Below are 25,756 nucleotides of genomic sequence, written 5' to 3' on the forward strand. Positions count from 1 at the left end.
ATTTGCAGCATCTGATGAAGTGAGTCTGTGCTCACGAAAGCTCATGCTCAAAACTTTTCTGTTAGTCTATAAGGTGCCACAGGACCCTTCGTTGCTGTTACAGATCCAGACTAACAGGGCTACTCCTCCGATACTTTCCAGTGGAGAAGTGATTATTCCCCTACTCTGCACTGGCAGTACAGAGAGGATGGGACCCATTGGAGCCGGTTCAGGGGAGGGTAACAGAAACGAGTCGGGGGCTGGAGCACAAGGCCTATGGGGAGAGGCTGAGGGATTCGGGCTCGTTTAGTTTACAGCAGAGAAGACTGAGGGGCGATTTGATAGCAGCCTCCAGGTTCCTGCAGGGGGCTCTGCAGAGGCCGGCGGGAGGCTGCGCTCGGGGGTCCAGGCGGCTGGCGTGAGGTTAGGGGTGGGAAAGCAGCAGGAGCTCTGGAGTGCCTTGCCCGGGGAGCTCCCTCCCCAGCGGTGCGGGCCTCGCGGCGGGACACGGGCCTGGCCGGGGCTGGGGCTGCGCTCGATGCGCTCCCGGGGTCCCGCCCGGCGCTGGGAGCGCGCGGCTCTAGGGTCCCGCCGCCGGGTGCTGCGCGGCTGGGAGGGGCGGCGCAGCCGGGGGGAGGCTGGTAACCCGAGCTGCGTTTCTGGAGCGCCTCGGCCGAGCGGCGGCGCCGCTGCAGGACACGGACGGGGACGGGGACGGGGACGGGGACAGGGACAGGCCCGGGCCCAGGCGCGGGAGCCGCGCTCAGCTCAGCTCAGCCCGGCCCTGGCCCAGAGGCGCCCGGCCGCTCGCAGCGCCGCCTGTTCGCCGCCCGCCCGGCAGGTAGGAGCTGAGCGCCGGAGCTCGCCGGGTCCCCGCGGGGAGGGAGCGCGGGGTGTGGGTGTCGGGGGGTCCCTGGATGTGCCCAGCCTTGGGCGCAGCGCAGCGCAGCGCGGCGCGGCGCGGTGGGGGGGTCCTCGGCTGTGCCCAGCGCTGTGTGTGTGTGGGGGGGGGGGTCCCCGGCTGTGCCCAGCGCTGTGTGTGTGTGTGTGGGAGGGGGTGTCCCTGGATGTGCCCAGCGCTGTGTGTGTGTGTGTGTGGGAGGGGGTGTCCCCGGCTGTGCCCAGCGCTGTGTGTCTGTGTGTGGGAGGGGGTGTCCCTGGATGTGCCCAGCGCTGTGTGTGTGTGGGGGGGGGTAGTCCCTGGCTGTGCCCAGCGCTGTGTGTGTGTGTGGGGGGGGGGTGGTCCCTGGCCGTGCCCAGCGCTGTGTGTGTGTGTGTGTGGGAGGGGGTGTCCCTGGCTGTGCCCAGCGCTGTGTGTGGGGGGAGGTGGTCCCTGGCTGTGCCCAGCGCTATGTGTGTGTGTGGGGGGGGGGGGCCCTGGATGTGCCCAGCCCTGTGCGTTTGGCTCTGCTCCAGCTGCACTGAAGAGTCCAGGCCTGGCTGCCCTGTGTGTGCTGCCTGCTGCAGTGGAGCTCGGATCCTGGCCTTGCCAGCCTGGCTCATGTCTCTGCGTTCCCGCCTGCCCGTCGTGCCACGGGTGGGATTCCGCTGAGAGAGACGGATGGACAGACTGCAGCAGGCCCCTTTGGGGTGGGGCTGGCCGGGGCGAGGGGGTTGATGGAGGAGTTCTAGGCCTGGCACCAGTAGTCGCTGCAGCTGACCCCAGAGAAATCCCCCTGCCCCACCCACCAGCTCCCGTTTCCCATAGGGTGTCTGCGAGGTTCCCTTTTCCCACTGCCTCCAGCGGGTCTCGCAAGGGAGGTGCTTGTGGGGGCTGCTGGCCCTGGGGGCGACACCCCAGCTCTGGGGCTGCCAGGGCGGCCTCTGCCCGCACCGTGCAGCTTGTGGGTGGAACACCGTCCTGCTCCCCATTTAGCAGCCTGCGCCTCCCCATCCCATCTCCGGTCACACTGCCTGCACAGTGCCCGGGCCCACTCTCCCCTGCCCTCCACCTTCCTCCCATCACCTGCCCACAGGGGCTGCTGTCCTGCCCCAGCTGGGACCCCTGCTCCCCACCGCAGGGCCTGGAGACCTGCCGCAGCACAGGATGCATCGGGAGGGCCAGCAAACGCCAAAGCCTTGCACAGAGGTGCTCAGTGCTCACCCCCCACCCAGGCTTTGGGCTGGGCCCTGCTCCGCTGGCAGTGGCTGTATAAATAGGGCCCACAGGATGCTATTCTGGTTCTAGCCCTTCCCCGGCTGCCTCCAGGAGCTGTGACCAAGCGTTAAAAATAACGCTCCCAGCCTGCCCTCGGCTAGAGTTGTTGCAGACGGGCAAGCCCTGGCGAGCATTGCAAGACAGCCGCCAGGCTGCCGGATGTGGGCCCCGGCAGGGCCTCGGGGAGCTGGTGCCCTTGCTGCTCAGCCTCCCGAAGAAGCAGCAGCTCACAGGGGCCCCCTGGCCCCGGGTCCAAGAGCGAGGCCGCTGCCCCAAACGAGCTGGGTTCATTTCCGAGCTCAGACATGACAGGTGGGCATTTCTAGTCAGGATTGGGCCCGGGTGCCCCAGCTCGGGCCTGTCGGGCAGCACGGCCCCCAGTGCTTTGGAGGAAGGGACCAGAGCCCAGCAGCTGAGGACTTGAGACAGTCTGTCCCCCATTTGGGGTCTCCCCCAAGCCCCAGTACTTAGAGACAGGGCTAGACCCTGAAGGGTGGGACTTTCTGTCCCCGCCCTGACCCTTTCTGTGTAGCAGCTGTTGGAGCTCTGCATACCCTGGCTAGCCAGACACGCATGGAGCAGAGGGCAGGGGGGCCACCTCCCTGGCGCTGGCTGCCTTTCCCACAGCAGGCTGCAGTGATTCCTGGTCCCCACTGCATGCTGGGCGTGTCGTCTGCGGGCTGCACTTGTGCATGAGTGAGCAGGCTGCAAGCGGGCCTGTGCAAGCACAGCGGGGCCTGCTCGTCAGCCTGGACAGGCCAGCCTTTGGGCACGTGTTGCGGGGGGCTCTGTGGGGGTAGGGGGAGTGTCGGCACTTCCTGTGCCACGCCCCAGACCAGCTCGTTGGTGGTGGTAAAAGGGTTCAGGGCCCGTGCGTGTGAAGTTCAGCCAGGGGCCGGCTGAGCTGGAAGTACATGGCAGACACCTGTCTGCTGGGGTGTGGCTGGGTGCGGGATAACCAGCCCTGGCTTCTAGGCCTGTACCGGCAGCCTAGCTTCGCTGTTACTGACCGCTGGGGCAGTGTCACGCCGCTCCTCGGACGGGGCTCTCCTTCCGCTGCCAATCTCGCCGCAGGGCAGCCTTCTTGCTCTGTTAGCAGCCACCCGCCTGCGGCTCCTGGGAGTCTGGCTCGTGCAGGCCCCATAACTAGTGGAAGCTAGAGGGGCTTGGTTGATGCTTGTTTACCTCAGACCATTTCTCCAGCTTGTTTGAATGTGAGTCCTGTCTCTGAAGGGCTGGCCGGCCCTCCCAGCTCAGTACCGTCTGCATACGGTGGAAGTGCCTTCTCTGGCCATTGTCCAAATCACATATAAAGATATTGAACAGAACGGGGCCCTGGACAGATCCTTTAGAATGCCACTTGTTCTGCCTTTGCCGCGTAACTGGGAACCACCGATAACTACCTTCTGGGCAGAGTTGTCCCCCGCCTTATGGGAGCTCCATTTAGGTTGCGTTTCCGTAGCTTGTTGAAGAGAAGGTCGTGGGAGACACTATCAAAAGGCTTCCTGAAGTCAAGATGTACCAGTCTACCCTTCCCCCAACCCCCTGCCCATCGACAAGGCTTGTTACCCTGTCAGAGAAAGCTCCCTGGCTGGTTGGACGTGCTTTGCTCTGGACAGATCCACGCTGGCTCTTATTGCCTGGTTCTCTTCTAGGTGTTTGCAAACCGATTGCTGAGTTATTTGCTCTGAGTACTGAAGTTAAGCTGACTGGTCTGTAATCCCCTGGGCTGTCCTTATTGCCCTTTTTAGAGCTGGGCACCATATATGGCCATTCCTGGTCTTCTGGAATCACACCTGTCTTCCCGATGATAATAGTTAATGGCTCGGCTGTCTCCCCAGCCAGCTGCTCGGGTGATTCAGGTGGTATTGCAGCAGGTCGTCTAACCTGGCTAAGTGACTGGTTCTTTCCATTTTACCTCTGATGCGACCTTGTTTGCCATGGTAGTTACTGTTAGCCATCCCGTCGCCGCTGCTGTTTCACCGGCCAAAGAGGGTAGGGTCAGTTCTGTTTGTGCTACCTGTGTGCTCTGGGTCCAGGCATGTGGCTCTGTAGCACAGATGTGTGCCCACAGGCAGTTTGCTGTTGCATGGCCTAGCCTGCCCATCAGCTGTTTGCTTGTCACCGGGGAGCCCACAGCATCGCTGGGCTCTGGGGTGAGGCGTGTGCAGGGGTGAGGCCTCAGGCAGAAGGGGTGGGGCTGGGTGAACCAGCCCTCCACACTGCCGGGACCCCCCTCTCCCCCACCCCCGTGCTCTGGCAGTCATTTAAAGGGCTTGGGACTCTGGGTGCTGCCAGGACAGCAGCAGCAGCCAGGACCCCGGGGACTTTAGAATCACCAGGCCCTGGGGCAGTTGTCCCCTTCCTCGCCCCGGCAAGCGTGGTTGAGAGAAGGCAGGACACAGGCCTGGTGACGCAGCGAGGCAGGCAGAGCTCTGAGGCTTCCAGGCCCCGTGCTGGGCAGCCTGTGGGTGGTGGGCCACATGGCAAAAGGAATATAGAAGGCAGCTGCATCTTCTCCTGCAGAACTTTGTCTGGGTCCCCACACAGCACCACTCCATGGCAGTGCTGAGGGGGGCTGTCCGGGGGGCATGGAGGGGTGGGCTGTGTGTACAGCTGCGGGGGAGCCTGCTTTGGGTCTGAGGGACGGTCATGCAGTTGGTGAGATTTCACCATGACCCTGCAGTCCTGCAGCCCCAGCTCCTGGAGTCAGGGGATTATAGCAGAATCTCAGTCGCTTTCAACCCAGATGGTTACAAAGGAAACCTCCCAAACCGGTACAGGGACTGCACTGACATTTGGGGCTTTGCCCTACACAGGGGCCTGTGTCCCCCACCCCACCCCACCCCTATTTTACACACTAGCTGTCAGGTCACCCAACCCCCAGGGCTCCCTCCCCAGTGGGAAAATAACAAGAACCAAACATTTCTGATGTTGAAAAGTCTTGAGGTTTCCAAGAGGGTCTCGTGGTGGTTTGGGGGTCGGACTCCTGGGCCTGAGTGTCTGGATTGTCCTGATGCCAAATTGCTGCCCCGTGGGAGAAGCACGGCCCCTGGGCTAGGCAACGCCATGGCCAACCTGGTAAACTCTGGGCAGGTCCCATTGCAGCGTGTGACCTGCGCCTGGCCTGCCCCTCTGCAGCGGCTAGCGGGCCCAGCCACGGGGAGGGGCTGACGGAAACCCCCACCAAGTCACTCATTCACTTGCCCAGTTTCCCAGTAGTTTTTCAGGCTGGCGACTCCTTATCTGGCGTCCGACGAAGCGGGTCTGTGCCCACGGACGCTTGTGCTCCAGAACTTCTGGGGGGCTGTGTGGCGGCCCAGGACTTCTCCTTGGGTTTGACTCCTTCTCCGAAGACACAGACGTCAGAGTAAATCTGGCCCTTGCGCTGGGCTGGCTGCCGGCTGCCTACTCGGGAGAGCTTGTCCCACTGGCTGCGACGGGCTGCCCTGCACTGCAGAGACGCTCTTCAATACCACCTGCCCCCGCAGGCGCCCTGGCATGTCCTGTGAGTGCCTGCGTCTGCTGGGAGCCGCTGGAGCTGACGGGTAGGACCCGGTCTGCTCTAGAGCCTGAGTGCAGATGTTCCTCCCAGTGGCTCCCTGCGCCTTCCCCGAGGCAGTTCTGGGAAGAGGGGGCCACGGTGGGCCCACTCCAGTGGCCTGTGGCCCCCCCCGAGTCAGCACCAGAGCCTGGTGATAAATCCAGGGTTCCCCATGTCTCCCCTGAATGTTCTTTGTTCAGGGAGTAGATTCAGCCCTGGGAGCCCTTTGCTGCAAGGCAGGTCTCCAGCCCTATCGTCAGGCTGATGGCTCTTCTCTGAACCTCCTGAGTACAGCAACGTCCCACCTGCATGGCGGGTGCAGACTGGCCCAGGTTCCCAGCAGTGGTCGTCCCCATGCCAAAGGCACAGGGAAAATCCCCTTTCTGCTGGTTCCCAAGATCCCCCTGTTGATGCATCCCAGGGTCGCATCAGCCTTTTGGCCCCGGCAGCGCACCGGGTGCCCACGTTTAGCTGCTTTTCCCCCATGGCCCCCAATCTTGCTGAGTCACTGCTTCCCAGGGGAGGCCATTGTCCCTGCAAGTCTGGCCTGCGCCTTTGGGCCGGGAGCGCTACGCTCCGCCGCTTTTGAACACATAGCGGCACGTGGCTGGCTCGGGCCCAGGTACCCAGTGCTCCAGAGTGCTCTGTGCTAGTGCCTGGGCGCGTTGCTCTTCCCTCTCCCCTGGTGTTTGCATGCAGCTACGCTTCTGTCATGGGCTTGCAGAGGTCGTGGGATCTGGGGCTTGAGCCCACGGCTGCAGGGAGCTGTGGGCTTTCCCCACTGCCTGTGGGACTGGGAGCTGCCTTGTCAGGGACTCATGCGCTGACCTGCCACGAGCGTGGGGGTGCCACGCAGCCCTGGGATGCCACAGACCCCGCAGTTCTGAACTGATGCAGGTGGCAGAGATGCCCCAGAGCTCCGAGCTACCACAGGTGCTTGAGGGACTCGGGCTCTGAGCTCTGACAGGAGCAGCACCCCAGAGCTCCCAGCTGTTGCACGGGCCTGGGACCTCCCAGCCAGGGGCAGCAGGGGGCTGTGGGAGACCCAGAAATGCCGAGCTGGGGTCCCCGCTGCTGCCTGTTTTGGCCAGACTGGCCAGGCCTGGGCTTCTGTGACTTTCTCTTTCTGGCCTGTGGCTGTCTGGGAGGTTCTCTGAAAAGGTCCATGACAAATTCTTAGCTCTAGTCCTGGTTTTGTGTGTCTGGCCATTGATAAAAATGTTAAATGCCGGGGGCTGACGCTTGGTCCTGGACGCCCCAGGCGGCCCCCACTTACAGTGACACTTTAAGACCCCTCAGCCGGTTGTTGATCCCTTTACCATGGGCCATGTTACGTTTATGTCGTTTGGCACATCTCTGGCACCCGCAGGCAGACTGCCACCTGCCTCTGTGAGTCAGCAGCAGGACCCGCTCTGCTCCTGGTTGGGAGCTGTGGTTAGAGCAGGGGGGCGGCATGGCTGGTAGGCAGCAAGGGGCGCTCTGGGTACAATTCAGACTAATGAGCAACTGTGTCACCTGGCCCTGCGCCCTAGCATGACTTACAGTGCCTTGCTGACAGCACTCGCACGTGGGCTGCTCACAAATAGCCTTCCTGCGTGTGTTGTTCTCTGGACTCACCAGCCGTGGTGTGACCCCAACGCACACTTAGATTTGGTCTTCCCCGAGACATGTGTCTTGTCTTGCCCAGCCCTCTTCTGCACGCTATGAGCTATCGGGGGCCCATTATTTTGTTGAAAGGACTAATGTGCAGATAACTTGCCACCCCACGTGGAGTTTCCCTGGCACTGGTGTAAACACCCTGGATTCAGTAAAACAAGTGTGTTAACGACGAAGGGGGAAATATTAAGTGAGCTCAAGAAATGAGGTGTAAAAGTCAGAAGTGGTTACAGAAAGCATACAGCTAACAGGCTGCCAGTGCCTGCCTGGCGTGACAAGCTGTGTTAAATGCCACCCTTTCTAGCCACATGTTTTCGGCAGTCCGACCAAACGCACTTCTGAGGGCAGGCCTCCTCTCTGTGCCCATGAGCGGCTTCTTTTGTCCCTGCTGGGGCAGAGAACGAGGCAGGAGGTTGGTTGTTTGTCCCAAGGTTTCACTCCCCTGCTTGAAAGAACCCTTCCAACTGGGCAGTAGGGGACAAAACGTCCCTGGGGAAGGATGCTCCCTGCTGCATTTCTTCTGGCTGGTTGGCGCTCCCTGTGCTTCCCTTCCTGCTCAGCAGCCGCGTGTGCTTCTGAAACGCGACTGGAGCAGAACACACGTTCCTTTGTTCAGACAGACTTGGGTGCCAGCCTCCGGCTGGAGCACACACTGGTCACAGCACACAGTGGCCTTGTGTCCCTTCCCAGGCGATAGCCACGCACACTTGATCAGGACCCTTAGCAAAGTGGGTGTTTTCAAATGATCCCTCGCAGGGCGTCCTTGGAACAAAGCTGACTGCAGTAGCGGGGAGGGTGTGAAGGCACATGTGCTCCTCTCGTTTCTGGTGCTCAGCGTGCATCCGGGGAGGGAGGGCAGACCGCAGCTTGGATAGCCGTGTGGGATTTCAGCGTGAGACGTTTCCTTTCCACCGCCCACCTGGGCAGCTCTGCAGCAGCTGCACTTGGGTGCCGGAGGTCCATCGCCTGACCCGCCCCTGCCCACGGGGATGACCTCTGTGCAAAGCCTGCTGAAGAATAGCGGGCTGGGCCACAGGGCTCCCTGGGGCTCCTGTCTTGCCTGTGGGGCTGTGCTGCTGCTGCTGGTGGGGGGGTAGAGGCAGGCTGTGGTAACGAGTCCTTTGCTCTGAGCCTGGCTGCCCTCAGAGGGGCGTGGGGCTCCAGAAGAGCTGCATCCGAGGCCCCAGGCTGGCGGGGTTAGGTTAGTTTCTGGAGTCAGTGTGGCATGCCCCCTCCCTCCATCCATCGCAGCCCCTCGGGGACTCTGCCTGAGTAGGGTTAACCTACGGGTTGGTGCCGCGTGACTGTGGGCAGGGACAGGGCCCTGAGCCTCCCCTTCCCCTGTTGGCCGGGAAGGAGGCAGCTCCCGGCTGGGGCTCCTGGGGAGTCCTTGCTGTGGGGCAGAACTGGGCCAGGCTGGGTCTCAGCTTGGCTCCTGTCCCAGCGGAGCCGTCCTCAGTGGACCCCCACGTCGGCCAGTGCAGCCGGGCTGATGGGCAGGCTGAGAGCCCAGCAGGCCCAGCCCTCTGCCCCCGACCTGCCAGCCCCTCACCCCGAAACATGCAGCGCCCGCCCATGGGCCTTTGCTAGCAGGTGTCTCGCTAGGGGCTGGGAGCCTGCACAGGCACCGGCTGGGAGAGCTCCGCTCCCCCTTGGCCTGTAGAAGGACGTGCCGCTGGGGAGGAGATGGCCAGGCCCTGCTCCTGAGATGGATGGGGACTGACTGAGTGGCCATCTCCTGTCATGCCGTGTGAGCAGCCAGGGCCCAGGCGAGGCCCCACAGCTGTGCAAGCGGTGAGAGGGCAATGCTTGCATCTGTGCGAGTGGTGAGAGGGCAGGCCAGGCCCTGCATCTGTGCAAGCTGTGAGAGGCCAGGCCAGGCCAGGCCCTGCAGATGTGCGAGCGGTGAGAGGCCGGGCCAGGCCCTGCAGCCGTGCGAGCGGTGCGGAGGGGCTCCCAGCCTGGTCCTTGGGAAACCCTCTCTGTCTGGCTGCCCGGCTCCGAGAGCTGGGGCCCATGTGCTGCCCCTCCCAGTGTAAGAGCTGCGCAGTTTCGATGCCGATGCCAGGGGCCCTGCCAGGGCTGTGCACGGCCCTGGGCTGGGTCCCACCTGACTCCTGCCATGCCAGCTCCGCAGGCGCCTGGCCCTGGGGCCGGTGCAGCTCCGTGGGGTCAGCGGCCCAGGGGTGAGCGTGCAGCCTGGCGCTGAGCAGGCCGAGCCCGTTGCTGGCTGCCCCGGGGGAGCGGCTGGCACTCTCGGCTGCGCCCACCTCCTCCTGTTTCCCCGCGGCACTGCCCAGCAACAGGCATGCGCCAACCCGCTGGGCAGTGCCGCTGGCCCCACAGCACAGGCCTCCCCCCGAGGAGGAGATGGCCTGACCCAGCATGCAGAGGGGCAGCTGTGCTGCTGTGGGCCTGGCCTCTGGGCTAGCGACGGGTGGCCTGGCTACGGGCAGCCAGGGATCCTGCCCCCGCCTTAGGCAGCAGCCAGTTCCGTTGTGGTTCGATTTGCCCCGGATCTCAGCTCGAACCTCGGCAGCCTGATGCCTGCCCCGGCTGTGCACCTGGCTGCTGCTCCCCACCCCAGAGGTGGCTGCATTTCAAGGAGGGCCTTTGGGCTAAGAGGCCCTGCAGAGCCCCAGATCTTTCCTGTCAGCCTGCTGTGGGCCTGCTGCATGCGGGGGGCAGACAGCGTCTCCTCTGCGGGCTGTGGCTGCCGGGGAGCGGCTCTGCTAAACGCAGCTCCCTTGGCTTGGTTGCCAAGGGAAGGAGGAGGCGGGCGAGCTGCCCAGAGCAGGAGCTGCAGCAAGTGTCACTGCAGGGGCTTCAGCGGGGAGCAGGAGGCTGCAGGGGACGCCCGGCTGCTGCTCCCTCATCTCTCAGCTGTGCCCAGCCCCATTCCTCCATCTTCCGCCTGCCTGGTTCCCTGCACTCCCCTCCCCCTCTCCCGCGGGGACCGGGTGAGCCGGAGCAGTGGGCATGTCTGGTCCTTCGCACAGCGAAACGTCACAGCAGCAGCAGCAGCAGCAGCCTGGAGCTGGGATTGCGCAGCCCCTCTGCATTGCCAGGGCTGGAGCCGTAGCACAATGTGACTTGCCTGCCTGTGCCCGCTACGCCCGGAGCGCTGACGCCCTGCTGGAGTCTGGCCCCAGCGCTGTCCCCGGTCCGGTGGCTCCTGGGAAGGTGAGCGAGGGAGCCGAGGCGCTGGGCTGGTGGGTGCTTTTAGGACGGGCCGTTCCCCGCCTGCGGCCCGTCTCTTTGTGCGTGGCCTTCGGGCAGCTCCAGCTGGGAGCCCGAGGTGCCCGCGGTGCTGGCCCGGGGAGAGGGCGGGCTGCGGTGCGGCGCCAGTGCTCGCTGGAGCTGGGACACAGCCGGCTGTCGGCCCCGCAGAGGCGAGCGGTGCTGTGCCCTGGCAGTGCCCTCTGCGTGCTGCAGTCAGGCTGCTCCCCATGGTGTGCCCCGTGCTGCGGGAAATCGGCCTGGCAGCTGCCCTCCCCGGAGCAGCCCGGAGACAAAGGACTGGGGGAGGGCGGGGGCTGCTCTGCAGGGCGGGGAGGGGATGGCACACGGGGGGTGGCAGGGGCGCGCCGGAGCCTGCGAAAGGAGCACACCAGCTCTGCGGGCGGGGCCGTGGTGCTGCCGGGGGGCGTTGGACGCCCGGGCCCATCGGTAGCTGCTCTCTGGGTGGGAAAAGGGGCTGTCAGCACCTCATTGCGAGCAGGGAGGCTGGCAGCGCACGGCCTGGCCCGTCGGGGGGGGGCGGCGCTGGGGGCAGGGGCTGTGCCCCACCCTTTCCTGGCCGCATGCCCCAGCCACGGCCGGGAGACGCGGATGCGGTGAAAGGGGCTGGAGGCAGGTGATGGGGGGGGCAGGGGAGCAGTGGAGGGGAGGGGCTGAGGGTACGAAAGGGAGCAGGTCCTGCCTAGAGGTGTGTGCGTGCGTGTGTGTGTGCGTGCGCGTGTGTGTGCGTGCGCACAGGCAGGTGGTGCTGGGGGGCGTCTGGTAGGTTGTGCCTGGGGGGTGCACTGGAAGGTTGTGCTGCAGGTTGCACTGAAAGGTTGTGCCTGGGGGGAGGCGCACTGGAAGGTTGTGCTGGGGGGAGGCGCACTGGAAGGTTGTGCCTGGGGGGTGCACTGGAAGGTTGTGCTGGGGGGGGCGCACTGGAAGGTTGTGCCGGGGGGGTGCACTGAAAGGTTGTGCCAGGGGGAGGCACACTGGAAGGTTGTGCCGGGGGAGGCGCACTGGAAGGTTGTGCTGGGGGGAGGCGCACTGGAGGGTTGTGCCTGGGGGGGGCGCACTGGAAGGTTGTGCCGGGGGGAGGCGCACTGGAAGGTTGTGCCGGGGGGGGCGCACTGGAAGGTTGTGCCTGGGGGGCGCACTGGAAGGTTGTGCCGGGGGGGCGCACTGAAAGGTTGTGCCGGGGGGGGCGCACTGGAAGGTTGTGCTGGGGGGGTGCAGTGGAAGGTTGTGCCTGGGGGGGTGCAGTGGAAGGTTGTGCCGGGGGGGTGCACTGAAAGGTTGTGCCTGGGGGGGTGCAGTGGAAGATTGTGCCTGGGGGGGCGCACTGGAAGGTTGTGCCAGGGGGAGGTGCAGTGGAAGGTTGTGCCTGGGGGGGGGGGCGCACTGGAAGGTTGTGCCTGGGGGGGTGCACTGAAAGGTTGTGCTGGGGCGAGGCGCACTGGAAGGTTGTACCTGGGGGGTGCAGTGGAAGTTTGTGCCTGGGGGAGGCGCACTGGAAGGTTGTGCTGTGGGTTGCACTGGAAGGCTGTGCCGGGGGAGGCGCACTGGAAGGTTGTGCTGGGGGAGGCGCACTGGAAGGTTGTGCCTGGGGGGAGGCGCACTGAAAGGTTGTGCCTGGGGGGTGCAGTGGAAGTTTGTGCCTGGGGGAGGCGCACTGAAAGGTTGTGCCTGGGGGGGTGCAGTGGAAGGTTGTGCCTGGGGGGAGGCGCACTGAACGGTTGTGCCTGGGGGGGCGCACTGGAAGGTTGTGCCGGGGGGAGGTGCAGTGGAAGGTTGTGCCGGGGGGGGGGGGGTTGCACTGGAAGGTTGTGCCGGGGGGGGGTGCACTAAAGGTTGTGCTGGGGGGAGGCGCACTGGAAGGTTGTGCCGGGGGGGTGCACTGAAAGGTGGTGCCTGGGGGAGGCGCACTGAAAGGTTGTGCTGGGGGGTGCAGTGGAATTTTGTGCCGGGGGGAGGCGCACTGGAAGGTTGTGCCTGGGGGGGTGCACTGAAAGGTTGTGCCTGGGAGGGTGCAGTGGAAGGTTGTGCCTTGGGGGGCGCACTGGAAGGTTGTGCCGGGGGGAGGTGCAGTGGAAGGTTGTGCCTGGGGGGGGGCGCACTGGAAGGTTGTGCCGGGGGGGGTGCACAGAAAGGTTGTGCTGGGGGGAGGCACACTGGAAGGTTGTGCCGGGGGGGGGGGTGCAATGGAAGGTTGTGCCGGGGCGAGGCGCACTGGAAGGTTGTACCTGGGGGGTGCAGTGCAAGTTTGTGCCTGGGGGAGGCGCACTGGAAGGTTGTGCTGTGGGTTGCACTGGAAGGTTGTGCCGGGGGGGGGTGCACTGGAAGGTTGTGCCGGGGGGAGGCGCACTGGAAGGTTGTGCCGGGGGGGTGCACTGGAAGGTTGTGCCGGGGGGAGGTGCAGTGGAAGGTTGTGCCGGGGGGGGGTGCACTGGAAGGTTGTGCCGGGGGGAGGCGCACTGGAAGGTTGTGCTGGGGGGGTGCACTGAAAGGTTGTGCCTGGGGGGGTGCCGTGGAAGGTTGTGCCTGGGGGGGCACACTGGAAGGTTGTGCTGGGCAGAGGCGCACTGGAAGGTTGTGCCGGGGGGAGGCGCACTGGAAGGTTGTGCCGGGGGGGTGCACTGGAAGGTTGTGCCTGGGGGAGGCGCATTGAAAGGTTGTGCTGGGGGGAGGCGCACTGGAAGGTTGTGCCGGGGGGGTGCACTGAAAGGTTGTGCTGGGGCGAGGCGCACTGGAAGGTTGTGCCGGGGGGGTGCACTGAAAGGTTGTGCCTGGGGGAGGCGCACTGAAAGGTTGTGCTGGGGGGTGCAGTGGAAGGTTGTGCCGGGGGGAGGCGCACTGGAAGGTTGTGCCTGGGGGGGTGCAGTGGAAGGTTGTGCCGGGGGGAGGTGCAGTGGAAGGTTGTGCCTGGGGGGGGGGGCGCACTGGAAGGTTGTGCCTGGGGGGGGTGCACAGAAAGGTTGTGCCGGGGGGGGTGCAATGGAAGGTTGTGCCGGGGCGAGGCGCACTGGAAGGTTGTACCTGGGGGGTGCAGTGGAAGTTTGTGCCTGGGGGAGGCGCACTGGAAGGTTGTGCTGTGGGTTGCACTGGAAGGTTGTGCCGGGGGGGGTGCACTGGAAGGTTGTGCCGGGGGGAGGCGCACTGGAAGGTTGTGCCGGGGGGGCGCACTGGAAGGTTGTGCCGGGGGGAGGTGCAGTGGAAGGTTGTGCCGGGGGGGGGTGCACTGGAAGGTTGTGCCGGGGGGAGGCGCACTGGAAGGTTGTGCCGGGGGGGTGCACTGAAAGGTTGTGCCTGGGGGGGTGCAGTGGAAGGTTGTGCCTGGGGGGGCGCACTGGAAGGTTGTGCTGGGCGGAGGCGCACTGGAAGGTTGTGCTGGGGGGAGGTGCACTGGAAGGTTGTGCCGGGGGGAGGCGCACTGGAAGGTTGTGCCGGGGGGGTGCACTGAAAGGTTGTGCCTGGGGGAGGCGCATTGAAAGGTTGTGCTAGGGGGAGGCGCACTGGAAGGTTGTGTCGGGGGGGTGCACTGAAAGGTTGTGCCGGGGGGAGGCGCACTGGAAGGTTGTGCTGGGGGGAGGCGCACTGGAAGGTTGTGCTGGGGGGAGGCGCACTGGAAGGTTGTGCCGGGGGGGTGCACTGGAAGGTTGTGCTGGGGGGAGGCGCACTGGAAGGTTGTGCTGGGGGGAGGCGCACTGAAAGGTTGTGCCGGGGGGGGTGCACTGAAAGGTTGTGCTGGGGGGGGGTGCAGGGGAAGGTTGTGCCGGGGTGGGGGTGCAGTGGAAGGTTGTACCTGGGGGGTGCAGTGGAAGTTTGTGCTTGGGGGAGGCGGACTGGAAGGTTGTGCTGTGGGTTGCACTGGAAGGCTGTGCCGGGGGAGGCGCACTGGAAGGTTGTGCTGTGGGTTGCACTGGAAGGCTGTGCCGGGGGAGGTGCACTGGAAGGTTGTGCTGGGGGAGGCGCACTGGAAGGTTGTGCTGTGGGTTGCACTGGAAGGCTGTGCCGGGGGAGGCGCACTGGAAGGTTGTGCTGGGGGGAGGTGCACTGAAAGGTTGTGCCGGGGGGGTGCACTGAAAGGTTGTGCTGGGGGGGGTGCAGGGGAAGGTTGTGCCGGGGTGGGGGTGCAGTGGAAGGTTGTACCTGGGGGGTGCAGTGGAAGTTTGTGCTTGGGGGAGGCGGACTGGAAGGTTGTGCTGTGGGTTGCACTGGAAGGCTGTGCTGGGGGAGGCGCACTGGAAGGTTGTGCTGTGGGTTGCACTGGAAGGTTGCGCCGGGGGAGGCGCACTGGAAGGTTGTGCTGTGGGTTGCACTGGAAGGTTGTGCCGGGAGAGGCGCACTGGAAGGTTGTGCTGCGGGTTGCACTGGAAGGTTGTACCCATGCAGGGAGTGGTGGAAGGGTGCTGTGCCCACAGTGGGGTGCGGTGGAAGGGTGCTGTGCCCATGGGGGGAACAGCGGAACGCTCAGCCCTTGGGCGGGGGGGGGTACGGTGGAAGGTTGTTATGCCTGTGGGGGGAGGTGCGATGGAAAGCTGTGCCCAAGGTTGGTGCGGTGGAAGGCTGTGCCCATGGGGGGGGGTGCGGTGGAAAGCTGTGCCCAAGGTTGGTGCGGTGGAAGGCTGTACCCACCGGGGGGGTGCGGTGGAAGGCTGTGCCCATTGGGGGGGTGTGGTGGAAGGCTGTGCCCACCGGGGGGGTGCGGTGGAAGGCTGTGCCCATGGCAGGGGGGGTGCAGTGGAAGGCTGTACCCATTGGGGGGGTGCAGTGGAAGGCTGTACCCACCGGGGGGGTGCAATGGAAGGCTGTGCCCCTGGCAGGGGGGTGCGGTGGAAGGTTATCATAGACACCTAGGGCTGGAAGGGAACTCAGGAGGTCACACAGTCAAGCCCCCTGTCTAAAGCAGGATCAGCTCTCATCTAAATCATCCCAGTCAGGACTATGTCAAGCCAGAACGGCAATAGGACGGGGCTCTGGGCACAGCTAGAGAAATCAATCCAGGGCACCTCTGCTCAGAATTTGGGCTACTCACGCCTCAGGCTGGGATTTCATCCTCCTTAAGGCAAATCCAACCAGCCACCACAGCACCTCTGCCAGCCCCACTGGCCAGCCAGAGCCACACGAGCAAACCCACAGACTTCCCAGCTGCTGCACCAGCCCAGACCGGCAACCCCCAAATTCAGGTGGGAGGGTGTTACACCTGTTTCATCAAACACCACACAGATTCTTCCAGACCCAAAGGGCCCAGCCTCAGACCTCGGTCACCACATCCCCCATGGGCACAACTCCAAGTATACATACAATATGATCAGGGCTAATTTAGCTACAACAAGTCAGGAAAGAGATCTTGGGGTTAACCTGGATAGTTCTCTGAAAACATCCACACAGTGCGCAGCGGCAGTCAAAAAAGCAAACAGGATGTTAGGAATTATTTTAAAAGGGATAGAAAATAAGACACAGAGTATTTTACTGCCCCTTTATAAAACGATGGTACGGCCACATCTTGAGTACTGTGTGCAGATGTGGTCTCCTCACCTCACACAAGATATTTTGGCATTAGAAAAGGTTCCGAAAAGGGCAACTAAAACGATTCGGGGTTTGGAACGGGTCCCATGTCAGGAGAGGTTAAAGAGGCTGGGACTTTTCAGTTTAGAAAAGAGGAGACGGAGGGGATAGGATGGAGGTGAATGAAATCCTGAGCCGTGTGGAGAGGGTGGGCAAAGAGAAGTTATTTACTTGTTCCCCTAATATAAGAACTGGAGGACGCCCAGTGCAATTAATGGGCAGCAGGATTAAAACTAATAACAGAAAGTTCTTTCTCACGCAGCGCACAGTCAGCCTGTGGAACTGCTTGCCAGAGGAGGCTGTTGAAGGCCAGGACTGTAAGAGAGTTGAAAGAAGAGCTGGATAAATTCATGGTCCATCACTGGCTGTTAGCCAGGGGTAGGAATGGTGTCCCTGGCCTCTGTTTGCAGAGGCTGGAGATGGACGGCAGGAAACAAGTCACTTGATCATTGTCTTTGGGCCACCCCCTCTGGGCACCTGGCACCGGCCACTGTCGGCAGACGGATGCTGGGCTGGATGGACCTTTGGTCTGACGCAGTGATGGCCGTTCTTATGTTCTAATATATACTTGGATCCTACCCAAACAGCACACTCACCAATCCTTTAGATCTAAAGATTTATTAACAAAAAAGAAAGACCAGGGTTAGAGAGAAGGATTGTTAAAGTGACACTTTACACACATCAGTCCTAAATACTGGTGCAGCCAGCGATGTTATTTGCTGATTCTTGAGAGTCTCTGAATGTTCATTTTGCTTACATGGATTCAGTCATTGGCGCATTGTGGATCCAGCCCGCTGGGGTCCACGTGCTGGACATGGACCCTTGGAGACCAACAGATCCAAGATAGACCCTGATGAGTTCACACCGTTATTCTCTCTTCTGTCCAGGGACCAAGCCCTTTCTTCTTCCCGTAGTCCCTGGAGGGTCGCCCCCACCTGACTCAGGTGGACTGTTGTGGCAAACGGCCATTGGATGAATCCCAGGAATCATAGAATCATAGAACAATACAGCTGGAAGAGACCTAAAAAAGCCATCGAGTTCAGCCCCCTGCTCTAAGCAGGACCAAACCCATCAGATCAGCCCTGCCAGGGCTTTGTCGAGGCGAGACTTAAACACCTCCAGGGATGGAGACTCTACCACTTCCCTGGGTAGCCCATTCCAATGCTTCACCACCCTCCTAGTGAAAAAGTTTTTCCTAATGTTCAACCTGGACCTTCCCAACCACAACTTGAGACCGTTGTTCCGCGTTCTGCCATCCGTGACCACTGTGAACAGCCTCTCTCCAGCCTCCCTTCAGTAAGTTGAAGGCTGTTATCAAGTCCCCCCTCAGTCTTCTCTTCTGCAGACTAAAGAGTCCCAATTCCTTCAACCTTTCTTCATAGGTCATATGCTCCAGCCCCGTAATTATTTTGGTTGTCCTCCGCTGGACCCTCTCCAGTGTATCCACATCCTTCCTATAACTGGGGGCCCAGAACTGGACACAGTACTCCAGATGCAGCCTCACCAAAGCCAAATAAAGAGGAACAATCACTTCTCTGGACAGCCTCACACTCCTGAAATGGGCCTGTGACAGAGAGGAAGCCGTGTGAGTCTGTTGGTCTGTACCGGAGGGGTAGCCGTGTTAGTCTGGATCTGTAACAGCAACGAAGGGTCCTGTGGCACCTTATAGACTAACAGAAAAGTTTTGAGCATGAGCTTTCATGAGCACAGACTATAGGTCTATAGTCTATAGGTGCCACAGGACTTTTTGGTTTTGAAATGGGCCTGTTCCTTTGGCCCAGCCCAGGTCACCTGGCCAGTGGGCTGCATCCCATTGACACGTCCCAAGCCTCTAAGCTGTGGATTTGACTGTCTGAGCCTTTGTTTATAGTCCGTTCATCCTGGCTGGGGCTGAGTTCACACCTCCCCTTGTGAAGCTCAGCGCTGAAACGTTTTCTAACACAGCTACAGAGTAAAATCTCTAACTTTACCCACATACATGATACAGACATATAAGTAGCACACACAGATTCAGGGCACCATCAACTTTCATTAGACAGTTCACATGCCCCCGCCCCCGCCCCCCGCCCCCACCCCCACCCCCACCACACAGCACAATATTAGGGGCCATTAGCCAAACTGAGCATTGAAATGGCTTCCAGACCCAGTATAAAAATCCAGTCACATCAAAGGGAGATAAAAACCTCTAGGGGTGGAGATTCCACCACCTCTCTCTGTGACACATCCCAGAGCTTCACCTCCCTCCTGGGGAAAGTTGTCCCAATATCCAGCCTACACCTCTCCCTCTGTAACTTCAGACCATTGCTCCTTGTTCTGCCGTCTGACACCACTGAGAACAGCCTCTCTCCAGCCTCTTTAGAGCCCCCTTGAGGAAGTTGAAGGCTGCTATCAAATCACCCCTCAGTCTTCTGCAAACTAAATAAACCCAGATCTCTCAGCCTCTCTGCATAGGTCTTGTGCTCCAGCCCCTTAATCATTTTCATTGCCCTCTGATGAACCCGCTCCGATATATCCATATCCTTCTATAATGGGAGTCCCAGAACTGGACGCAATACTCCAGATGTGGCCTTACCAGTGCCAAGTAGAGGGGAACAATAACTTCTCTAGATCTGCTGGAAATGCTCCTTCTAATGCACCCCAACATGCCATTAGCCTTCTTGTCTTCAAGGACACACTGTTGACTCATCTCCAGCCTCTCATCCACTGTAATCCCCAGGTCCTTTTCTGCTGCACTTAGAATCATAGAATCGTAGAAGAGTAGGACTGGAAGGGACCTCGAGAGGCCATCGAGTCCAGCCCCCTGCCCTCATGGCAGGACCAAGCACTTTCTAGACCATCCCTGAAAGCCAACTATCTAACCTCTTCTTAAATATCTCCAGTGATGGAGATTCTACCACCTCCCTTGGCAATTCGTTCCAGTGTTTGATCACCCTGACAGTTAGGAACTTTTTCCTAATGTCCAACCTGAACCTCCCCTGCTGCAGTTGAAGTCCATTGCCTCTTGTTCTATCCTCAGAGGCAAGGAAGAACAAGTTCCCTCCCTCTGCCTTATGACACCCTTTTAGATACCTGAAAACTGCTATCATGTCCCCCCTCAATCTTCTCTTTTCCAAACTAAACAAGCCCAATTCTTTCAGCCTTTCTTCATAGGTCATGTTCTCTAGACCTTTGATCATTCTCGTTGCTCTCCTCTGGACCCTCTCCAATTTCTCCACATCCTTCCTGAACTGCGGTGCCCAGAACTGGACACAATACTCCAGCTGAGGCCTAACCAGCGCAGAGTAGAGCGGGAGAAGGACTTCTCGTGTCTTGTTCACAACACACCTGTTAATGCATCCTAGAATCATGTTTGCCTTTTTTTGCAACAGCATCACACTGTTGACTCATATTTAGCTTGTGGTCCACTATAACCCCTAGATCCCTTTCTGCTGCACTCATTCCTAGGCAGTCCTTTCCCATTCTGTATGTGTGACACTGATTGTTCCTTCCTAAGTGGAGCACTTTGCATTTGTCCTTATTAAACTTCATCCTGTTTACCTCAGCCCATTTCTCCAGTTTATCCAGATCCTTTCGAATTATGACTCTATCCTCCAAAGAAGTTGCAACCCCTCCCAGCTTGGTATCATCTGCAAACTTAACAAGTGTACTTTCTATGTCAATATCTAAATCGTTGATGAAGATATTGAACAGAACCAGTCCTAAAACAGACCCCTGCGGAACCCCACTAGTTATACTTTTCCAGCAGGATTGAAAACCATTAATAACTACTCTCTGGGTGCGGTTATCCAGCCAGTTGTTCACCCACCTTATAGTAGCCCCATCTAAGTTGTATTTGTGTAGTTTATTGATAAGTATATTATGTGAGACCGTGTCAAATGCTTTACTGAAGTCTAGGTATACCACACCCACCGCTTCTCCCTTATCCACAAGGCTCGTTATTCTATCAAAGAAAGTTATTAGATTGGTTTGACATGATCTGTTTTTAACAATACCATGCTGGCTGTTCCCTATCACCTTACCACCTTCCAATTGCTTGCAGATGATTTCTTTAATTATCTGCTCCATTGTCTTTCCTGGCACAGAAGTTAAGCTGACTGGCCTGTAGTTTCCCGGGTTATTCTTGTTCCCCTTTTTATAAATGGGTACTATATTTGCCCTTTTCCAGTCTTCTGGAATCTCTCCCGTCTCCCACGATTTACCAAAAATGATTGCTAAAGGCTCAGATACTTCTTCTATCAGCTCCTTGAGGATTCTAGGATGCTTAGCCAGTTGGTCCCCAGCCTGTAACAATGCCTGGGATTCTTCCGTCCCAAGTGCAGGACACTTGTTAACTCTGCACTTGTCCTTGTTGAACCTCATCAAATTTCTTTTGGCCCGATCCTCTAATTTGTCTAGTTTACTCTGGACCCTATTCCTATCCACCAATATATCTACCTGACCACTTAACTTAGTGTCATCTGCAAATTTGCTGAGGGTGCAATCCATCCCTTCATCCAGGTCATTAATAAAGATGTTGAACAATGCTGGCCCTAGAACCGATCCTTGAGGCACTCCACTTGAAACCGACCGCCAACCAGACATTGAGCCATTGACCACTACCCACTGGGCCTGACCATCTAGCCAGCTTTCTTTCCATCTTACAGTCTGTGTGTCCAATCCATATTTCCTTAACTCATGGGCGAGAATGTTGTGGGAGACCGTATCAAAAGCTTTGCTGAAGTCAAGGTATATCACATCCACTGACTTCCTCATGTGCACAGAGCCGGTTACCTCGTCATAGAAGCTAATCAGATTGGTCAGGCAGGACTTGCCCCTGGTGAATCCATGTTGGCTACTTTTGATCACTTTCCCCTCTTCCGAATGCTCAAAAATGGATTCCTTGAGGAGTCCCTCCATGATTTTTCAGGGATTGAGGTGAGGCTGACTGGTCTGTAGTTCCCTGGATTGTCCTTCTTTCCCTTTTTAAAGATGGGCACCATATTTACCTTTTCCCAATCATCTGGGACCTCTCCCAATCTCCACGAGTTTTCAAAGGTAGTAGCCAAAGACACTGCAGCGACATCTGCCAATTCCCTCAGTGCCCTTGGATGAATTAAATCTGGACCCATGGATTTGTGTACATCTAGCTTTTAAATAGCCCTTAACCTGTACTTTCCCCACCGAGGGCTGCCCACCTGCTTCCCATAGTGCATTGCCTAGTGCCATAGTCTGGGAGCTGACCTTGTCTGTGAAGACGGAGGCAAAAAAAAGCATTGAGTACTTCAGCCTTTCTCACCTAATCTGTCACCAGGTTACCTCCCTCATCCAGTAAGGGCCCCACATCCTCCATGATCATTCTCTTATTGTTAACAAATCTGTAGAAACCCTTCTTGTTGCCCTTCACATCCCTTGTCAGATGCAGTTCCAATTGTGCTTTTGCTTTTCTGACTACTGCCGGGCATTCTCCAGCCATAGATTTATCCTCCTCCTTAGTCATCTCTCCAAGTTGCCACTTCTTATACACATCCTTTTTTTGAGTTTAAGCTCCCCAAGGATTTCCCTGGTAAGCCAAGCTGGCTGCTTTCTGCGTTTGCTTTTCTTACTGCGCACTGGGATGGTTTGTTCCAGTGTCTTCGGTAAGACCTCTTTAAAATACTGCCAGTTCTCCTGAGCTCCTTTCCCCTGCATGTCAGCTTCCTAGGGGGTCCTGCCCAGCAGTTCTGTCAGGGAGCTGCAGCCTGCTCTTCTGGAAGCCAGGGTCTGTATGTTACTGCTCACCTCTCTGCCTTGTGTCAGAATCCTGAAATCCGTGGGGAGTGCGGTGAAAGGTTGGCCCACAAGGGATGTGGTGATGTCACATGGCTGGAGTTTTATATCAGATACGGAAGCCATTTGTGTGCCCAGTATATCTATTGGCCCCAAATATTGTGCTGGGGTGTGTGAGGTGTCTCATGAAAGCTGAGGGTGCCCTGAGTCTGTGCGTGGTGCTTGTGTGTCTGTGTCATGTATGTGGGTAAGGTTCTAGATTTTAGCTCTGTAGCTGGGTTAGAAAACGCTCAGCTCAGCTTCACAATGGGAGGTGAGAACTCAGCCCAGCCAGGACATTGGGCTGAGCAATGAGGTGGGAAGCCGGTGCTCAGATGTTGAATCCACATCCCAGAGGCTTGGGACTTACCAGTGGGATTCAGGCCACTGGTCAGGTGACCTGGGCTGAGCCGAGGAATTGAAACTGGATGCTCAGACAATGTCCCACCTGCCATGTAAATGACTGGGGCGAGGTGCCAAGCCAGTGACCAATGGCATTTTGCCACAACAGCTCCCCTGGGTTGGGTGGGGCAGACCCTCAAGGGCCTAATTGGAAGAAGAAGAAGAAGGGGCGGGATCCCTGGGGGACAAGAGAGAACCATGAGGTGGTCTTAGTAGCGTGCACCTTGGGGAGAGAAGCTGTTGTCCCTTTCCAAGGGTCCGTGTCCCAGCACGCGGACCCCAGTGGGCCGGATCTATATTTCTCCAGTAACTAAAACTATGTGACCTGAAATGGACTTTGAGAGACTTTCAAGAAACAGCAAATAACATGGCTGACTCGCATCAGTAACTGACCTTGATGTATGCAAAGTATTGCTTTAGGAATTCTTCTCTCTAACCCTGTTCTTTTTTTTTTTTTTTTTTGTTAATAAACCTTTAGATATTTAGATCTGAAGGATCTGGGTTTGGGCGTGTTGTTTTGGGTAAGATCCAGGTATATGGTGACCTGTGACTGTGGCTTGACCTTTGGGGCCTGGAAGAATCTGTGTGGAGTTGGGGGAACAGGGTTAAGAACCTCTCACCTGAATTCGGGGGTTCTTGCTCTGGGCTGGTGCAGCAGCTGGGAAGTCTGTGGGTTTGCTTGTGTGGCTCTGGCTGGCCAGTAGGGCTGGCAGAGGTGTGGTGGTGGCTGGTTGGATTTGCCTTAGTGAGAAGGAAATCCCAGCCTGGGCCTGTGAGTGGCCTGAATTTTAAGCAAAGGTGCCCTGGATTGATTTCTCAAGCTGTGCCCAGAAACCCCGCTCTATTACAGATGGAAGGCTGTGCCTGTGGGGGATGCATTGGCAGTTTGTGCCAGTGGGGGTGCAGTGGAAGGCTGTACCTGTCGGGGGATAAGGTGGAAAGCTGCGCCTGCGGGCTGTGCAGTGGAAGGCTGTGTCCATGGTCGGGGTGGGGTGGGTGCTGTGGAAGGTTGTACTCAAAGCGGGCTTGTTGGAAGTTTGTGCCCATTGGGGGTGTATTGGAAAGTTGTTCTCATGGGCCAGCGGTGGAAGGCTGTGCCCATGTGGGGAGGTGGTGCAGTGGAAGGTTGTTGTGCCCATGGGAGGTAGGGTGGAAGTTGGTTGTGCCCAAGGTTGGTGCCCAGGAAGGCACTGCCCATGTGGGGAGGTGGTGCTGTGGAAAGTTGTTCTCATGGGGCTGAGGTGATGCAGTGGAAGAGTGAAGTGTCCGTCGTCGGTGTGGTGGAAGGCTGTGCCCACGAGGGGTGCAGTGGAACGTTGTTGTGCCCATGGTTAATGTGGTGGAAGGTGGTTGTGCCCATGAGGGGTGCAGTGGATGGTGGTGGTGCCCATGAGGGGTGCGGTGGAAGGTGGTTGTGCCCCAGAGGGGTGCAGTGGATGGTGGTGGTGCCCATGAGGGGTGCGGTAGAAGGTGGCTGTGCCCATGGTTGGTGCGGTGGAAGGCTGTGCCCACGGGGTTGCAGTGGCCTGTGGCTACAGGGGTTGCAGACCTCAGTGGCTGTGCCCACGTCCCAAACTCTCAGCCCCAAGCCTGTTTGCTAAGCTTGGTCGAGCACTCTGGGGCTGCTCACTCCAGGGGACTGCCAGAGGCCGGTTTCCATAGGGCACCTCCCGTTCTGTGGGGGCCCTGGGCAAGGAGGGCAGGGCTGGGGCAGGCCGAGTGCGCCGGTGCTCTGGGGCAGAGTGAGAAGGGCTGCAGGTTGGGAATGCGCTGCCTCCCAGGGGCACGTGTGCCTCAGGACTGGGAGGATGGGGGGTGCTGGGCTGGACCCCGCACCTGAGGTGCAGTGGTGGGATTCTGGGGGGACGTCACGTGACTGGGTTTTTATATTGGGTCTGGAAGCCATTTTATGTGCCCAGTGTATCTATTGGCGCCAAATATTGTGCTGGGGACCGTGTGAGGTGCCTCATGAGAGCGGAGGGTGCCCAGAATCTGTGTGTGCTACGCACTCGTCTGTATCGTGTTTGTAAGGAAAGTTCTAGATTTCAGCTCTGTAGCTGTATTAGAAAACGTTTCAGCACTGAGCTTCACAATGGGAGGTGTGAGCTCAGCCCCAGCCAGGAGAATGGGCTGAACAAAGGCTCACACATTCGAACCCAGATCTCAGAAATGCCGGGCTCGTCTACACTAGGGATCAAAGTCAGTTCCAGCTAGGCAGTTCTAGCCTCGCCATTTGCATGGCTAGAATCGACGTACCAGGATCGACTTTCTCCCCAGTGTAGACTGGGCCTCTCCGGGCTCACGTCGACGTCCTTTACTCTGTGTGTCGGCGTGGAGTACCAGAGTTGATGGCCAAGCCCAGAGAGATCCATTTTGCCGCATCTTCACACACGTGGCAAAATCAATCCCCGGAAGTTCGGTCGTGGCGCGCTGACCCCCCAGTCAGTAAAGACATACCCTAAGGGGAGGATCTAAGCTGCCACAGATGATCTTCTGGGGTTTGACTTATTGTGCCAATGGAACGTGCTAAATGAAACCTGAGGGTGCCCCATCAGCCAGGCTGCTGCTCGCTGGTGCTAGGAGCGAGGGAAGTTGATGGGAGAGTTTCTCCCGTCCGTGCCCGAAATTCAGCCTAAGGTAGGTCAGCTCCAGCCAGACTATTCTCAAAGCTGGAGTTGCGTAGCTGAGGTTGAATGTCCTTGCTGGCGTAGACCTTCCCTCAGTGTGCTTAGAATGCACTTCATGCTGGAGTCAGCCCCATTGAACTCACTGGCGCGTCTGGTTTTTGAGAAAACAAGGCTAGAATGAGATTCCCTTGGACAAGCTGAGTTCTGCTGCAGTAAAATAGGGAACAGACTTATGGCCTCCCCGTTGTGGTGTGCGGCTAGGAGGTTCCAAAATAAGGGGCACGTGCTGTGTCATGTAAGACAAGAAAATGACCCTTGCTGGCGACTGGAAGCTGTAGATTTCTCCTACTGCAACGTTCTGCACTGTGTACTTAGGTGACAGATTCTGAACCTGGTTAACTAAACAAGCCACAGGGATTAGCGAAGCTGAACGTTTGTTTTCTAGCGATATCCAACCCGGCAAACGGCTTGGGAATTTGCTCGTCGCATCGCACTTGTACTAAAAGGCGGAGGGAGTCTTGAAAAACGAGGCATCGCAAAGGGAATTATTTAAGTTACTCACCACTTGATCTGCCCAGTCATAGCCACGTCTTCCTTCTGCCGCCTCATTTTCTGCCAACAAGCAGCTTTCCTTACGATGCGTTCTTGTAGCTAGGCCTTGCTTCCGCATCTTTTCCTCCCCAGGGAAGGAATTTCTTCAAAGTATTCCCAGTGAGGGTCTCTCCTGCTCCCGGAAGCAATGGCCGTTGTTCTGTGGCTGAAGAGTAGGGGAATGTAGGAAGCTTTGTGTGTGCTGAATGTCTTCCCCTTTTCTTT

At 58.9% G+C, this 25,756-nt stretch overlaps 1 protein-coding gene across 3 annotated transcripts in view; it reads left to right on the forward strand.

Annotated features, from left to right (window-relative positions):
- The first annotated feature begins 626 nt into the window (after nucleotides 1-626).
- The window catches only part of RUSC2 (RUN and SH3 domain containing 2), a 63,515-nt gene continuing 38,385 nt past the window's right edge, over nucleotides 627-25,756 (forward strand). The window contains exon 1 of one of the 3 annotated variants that reach the window (XM_074995898.1): nucleotides 627-820. The gene's annotated coding sequence lies outside the window, so the exon portion shown is untranslated. Of the gene's footprint in view, nucleotides 821-10,414; nucleotides 10,521-25,756 lie in introns of those variants that run through there. The other 2 variants (XM_074995900.1, XM_074995899.1) reach the window with 2 other exon arrangements.

The sequence above is a fragment of the Carettochelys insculpta genome, chromosome 5, assembly GCF_033958435.1.
Source record: "Carettochelys insculpta isolate YL-2023 chromosome 5, ASM3395843v1, whole genome shotgun sequence".
Classification (NCBI taxonomy): Eukaryota; Metazoa; Chordata; order Testudines; family Carettochelyidae; genus Carettochelys; species Carettochelys insculpta.